Genomic DNA, 5,415 nt, shown 5'->3' on the forward strand with positions numbered 1-5,415 from the left:
ACTTTCAAAATGAGGGCATAGGAACTAACCCTCCATAGGTTTTATATTCACTGTTATGAATATAAATTTTTGGGTATGTGCCCTGGTGTGCAGATGCACCTGTGTGACTCTTACAGACATTTTTCCAATAGCTCTTAAGGGGCACCAACAACAAATGGTGCACTATTTCCTTGATATCTGGAGCTTCTAACACTCCACATGTAATTTTCTTAGTATCTATTTCAGTCACTCTGTTTCAGACATATTCTGAGGAACTTAACTGGTGACTGCTGCCAACATCTTTTAAAAACTGCATAAAATATCTCTGCTACCTGACATGCAGCACTTACAGATGTTTCCAAATTTGGCCACCAGTTTCCACACTGGTGATCCTGGTTCCTGGATGAGTATCCACACATGGATGGAATGATTTTTAGTTGGTTTTCCTGAACAACTTCCCCACCAACACTGGGACCATTTAGCTCCTTCTCTATTCCACATCTCCTCTCAAGGCAATTATTCTAATATTCTTATTTTATCCATCACAGTGTCCTTTCTTTCAGTATTCCATCCCTCCCTCCGCAGGTGCAACTGCTACCTGCTGCTACCAATCAATTTGGTGCATCTCTAGCATATTATTTCTTACATTGTCTTTGAACTGCCTGAATCTCTGTGTCGTACAGGGTTTCCTATACACTTCAGTGTATGTTTCAATGAGTTCCCTTAGTCACTCACCTTTCTATGGAGAAATCACCCCACTATCTTGGGCAGGAACAAAGTAAATTCTGGGAAGTGCATCCTTCCTCTAATTTGCAATCTTCCATATAATAATCTAGTCTAGATTTCTGAACAGAAAATCAAATAACAATTACTGATTTAAAAGAAGTTGCTAATGATATTATTGTACAAATCCTACTCAAGAAGAAACAAAAAAATCTTTACAATTAGAAACCGAATCTAAAATTTTAGACTTAACTCTTAAGCAATAAAAATGGAAGAAATGAGTCATGCCATGAGGGTTTTAACATGTTTTTATTTATAAACTTACATTTGTGCATTTACATGAATTTTCTATGCCTGTAGTTTGAGTGTACCTTCTGACTTGGATAACTTATAAGTTTGTGGGCGACCATAAAGCATACATACTAAGAAGTTGAAACACAAATATTTTTGTTCAATAAATTTTCAGATATCTCACAAAATATTTTTATCATAAATTGTTGTCTCAGAAAGTACCAATCTCTAAGGAAGAATATTAGTTTTTTTTACAAGTAAATAATACTGGTTCTTTGTTTAAGAGGCATAAATTTTATGAATAAGCCACAGAGTCTAATTACACTAAGGAATTTTTCCAAATAGGCTTTATAGAATGTATTGGACCTAACTAATTTTTGTATCTTCCTTTAGGATAAACCATATTAATCCTATATGGAATATTACAATCAAACATCAACTGATTTCATTTTATTGGGATTGTTCCCATCATCAACAAGTGGCCTTTTCCTCTTCATTTTTATTGCTCTCATCTTCCTAATGGCTCTAATAGGCAACCTGATCATGACCCTTCTCATCCTCCTGGATATCCATCTCCACATACCCATGTATTTCTTGCTTAGTCAGCTCTCCCTCATTGACCTAAGCTACATCTCCACAATTGTTCCTAAGATGGCTTCTGCTTTCCTCTTTGGAAACAAGTCTATCTCATTCATTGGATGTGGGATTCAGAGTTTCTTTTTCCTGATTTAGCAGGTGCAGAAACACTATTGTTGACATCTATGGCCTATGACCGTTATGTGGCAATTTGCTGTCCTCTCCACTATCGCATCCGCATGAACAAAAGAATTTGTGTGCTCATGATATTGGGATCTTGGATGATGGGCTCTGTCAACTCCTGTGCACACACCATATATGCTCTCCATATCCCTTACTGCAGATCCAGGATCATCAATCATTTCTTCTGTGATGTCCCTGCCATGCTGACCCTGGCCTGCATGGACACCTGGGTCTATGAGTACACAGTGTTTGTGAGCACTACACTTTTTCTGGTGTTTCCATTCATTGTAATTGTTTTCTCCTATGATCATATTCTCCTTGCCGTTTGCCATATGCACTCAGGGGAGGGGAGGAAGAAGGCCTACTCCACCTACAGCACCCACCTCACTGTGGTGACCTTCTACTATGCACCTTTTGCTTACACTTACCTACTCCCAAGATCCCTCCACTCTCCAGCAGAGGACAAGGTTCTGGCTGTCTTCTACACCATCCTCACTCCAATGCTCAACCCCATCATCTACAGCCTGAGGAACAAGGAGGTGATGGGGGCTTTCAGCAGATTGACTCAAAGAATCTGTTCTGTATAATGTAGATAAACTTTCTGCCTCATCCCCCAGGAATTATCTGCAAGTCCTTTCAGTAATATTGGTAACTGAAAATGTAATTTTGTGACTAGCATGAAGAGACTACACATAATCTGGAATATAAGAAAACTGCTCATCTCTGTACAAATTTTTCTATTAATGTTTGTAATTTGAAATAAGACTTTTATTTTATATTATCCAACTTTACTCTCACTCCATAGAACCATTATCTCTTAACCATCAGCAGCTAAATCCTGTCTTCTCTATTTGCCTAGATATTGTTTACTGATTATCTTCATTTATTTCACTTTAAATATAGATTATTTATTCTCAGTCCCTGTATTAGCCTGTAAAGTTCACCATAAAACTGATGGCATTTGAGACTGGCTACTTGGAATCCAGAGAATAATTTATTTAAACAAAATATTTTCTCTATTAGCAAACTTGATTTATCAACTAAATATACTCTAACATATATATGACAATTTTTGAATCAAATAAATTCATTCATATCCCATTAATAAATATGATTTTTTTTTTAATTTCACAGATCACTCACAAATTTTTCTGAGACAGGGTTTGCACTATGTCGCCAGGCTGATGTCCAATTCCTGGACTCAAGAAAACCTCTTGTTTCAGTCTTCTGAGTGATTGGGGCTGGAGGCCATGCCAAGATCTTGACCCACATAGATGTCTCTCATCAGAATTTTGGACCTTGGGGACACAGTATGGAGTTTGTTTATCAAAATGAGTAAACATGACTACTATCTTAAAGACCATGTAATTTAAAATTATTCATATGAATCAAAGAAATTTTAACATAGTAGCATAATAGCTCCAGTTAAATTATTTAAGATTCTATTCTCATGTCTTCCTTTAGAATAACCCAAAAGTTTTGGATCACTCCAATCTCAGTACTAGGGTTCTTCTGGGGAAGTGTGAAGTGCTTGATGCCTCCATCCTTGGCTCCATTTGTGACAGCAGTGGCACTTAAGGAGCCTTCCTTTTGCAAGTCTCCTGGATTGGGTAGAAGTTGAGAGGGTTTATCCCTCAGTGTTTCTCTTTCTGCATACACAGACAGCCTGATACGCCAATTCACCTTTTGACCATATCCATTCACATTATGGGATCCAGGGGTGGATTTCTCCTGAGACTCAGACCATGGCCTGCCTGGTGTATTATGCTCACTGCATGATGTTCCTGTCTCCAGTGTTACATCCCAGTACCTGACTCCAGTGTGTACTTGGGGTCACCACTCAAGAAGTGTGTCTTTCTTGTAAAAATTCTTTTCAATCCCTTATTCCTACACAAATGAGGATTATCAGCACCTCCTCCTTCAGTGCAAAGGTGTGGAGTCCTCTAGTGGAGCCATAGTCCCAGCTCAGAGTGGGAAGGATGTGCACTTGCTCTACCACTCGGAGGCAGTTTGTTAATCTTAGCAAGTGCCGCAACTTCTCACATGCAAGAACATTGAAATGTCAGTGCAGTTTACCTTCCAGGAGCATCTTACCAACAAGTATCAAAAATTCAAATATTTTTAAGACCTTAGAAATTTAAAATGGACCAAATTTATCCTTCCTGAAAATGAGATTACTTTATCTAATAAAAATCATGTGAAGGGGCTGGGGATGTGGCTCAAGCGGTCATGTGCTTGCATGCAGGGGTCGCTGGGTTCAATCCTCAACACTACATAAAATAAAATAAATATGTTGTGTCCACCAAAGACTGAAAAATAAATATTTAAAAAACTTCTCTCTCTCTCTCTCTCTCTCTCTCTCTCTCTCTCTCTTAAAAAAAACGTGAAATGTGTTAACATGTTAGCTACTATATGCAATATAAACTTAATTGCTGATAATATTTTGTGTGTGTGCTAGAGATTGAGCCAAGGGCAAGCATCTACCTCTGAGCTACAACTCTAATTAATGAATATTTTAAAATAATATTAAAAAAAAACAGAAATAAAGTACTATTCATTAACTATTTAACAGGAGACACCTGTTTCATAATTTAATGGGCATTTCCAAAAGAAAAAAAGTAAACTTATGATACCTAAAATATGTTAATAAATTCCATGTAATCAATATTATAGAAACTCCATCATGTGTTTTTATTAATTTAGGTTCATTTTATAGTAATGTACCTTGTATCAATACAAACCAAATTGAGAAAGGAATGCATATATTAAGAAACATTACTTTGTGCCATTAATATGTATATACTGAATATGAATGTACAAAACATAGGACAGAGTAATAGTGAGAAAATCTCAGTGAATATTTTTTGTTATTTTCTGTACCGTGTCAACCCTTGACATGCCTTGAAAACACCTCAACACCTTGCTGAACCTCACTCCTCAAACTTGGCCCAAGGCTGTTTTGTGTCATTCCTGAAGTGGCCTCAGTTTTCCAGGTGTCAGGGACACCCTCATGAATAAAAGCAAATCATTGGCGTCAGCCCAGATGAAGGAAGACTGGATCCATGGCTCCTTCCTTTCTCCGTAGAGATATCTTAAGATGTGAAGATGAAGAGGAGTGAGGAAGAGGTATGTTTGAAAAAGAGTCAAGAAGGTTGCCCAGAAAGTGACTTGTTCACTGGTAAACATTGGACACAGGTAAACTAGGCAGTGAGATTTGAATGTAGGGGTAATAAAATATACTTATCCAATCTAAATGTTTATTTTTATTCATCATGTGGGAAGAGAAATGTCTGCTCCAAAAATAGATCTGAAGTTGAATTTGAGGGCCAGTGGTTAAATGTTTAATCACATCATTCAGCAGAAATCCTGGGGCATGAAACACAGGACACAGGAAGTGATTTCCAGCCCATTCACAAATGTGCTCTCTGGCTGGGCAGGGGGATGGGGTAATGGAAGAGGTGGGGCACATTGCCTGGGAGTGTGCTTTGATGGACAGGTGAGGCTGGAGAAAGAACTGAACACCCAGAGCCTGAGTTCATAGTAAGGATGTGATTCCTTTTTTTATACATGGATTCTAAATTGTTTTGGTTTTGCTTTTTTTTGTTTTGTTTTCTACATTTGATTTGCCATGAGTGGTGATTAATTATATGATTCCCTTTATAA

General features: G+C 37.6%; 1 pseudogene; it reads left to right on the plus strand.

Annotated features, from left to right (window-relative positions):
* Nucleotides 1-1,407: 1,407 nt before the first annotated feature.
* Nucleotides 1,408-2,339, plus strand: LOC107134270 (annotated as a pseudogene).
* Nucleotides 2,340-5,415: the final 3,076 nt, after the last annotated feature.

This window comes from Marmota marmota, unplaced genomic scaffold (genome assembly GCF_001458135.2).
Source record: "Marmota marmota marmota unplaced genomic scaffold, marMar, whole genome shotgun sequence".
Taxonomy (NCBI): Eukaryota; Metazoa; Chordata; class Mammalia; order Rodentia; family Sciuridae; genus Marmota; species Marmota marmota.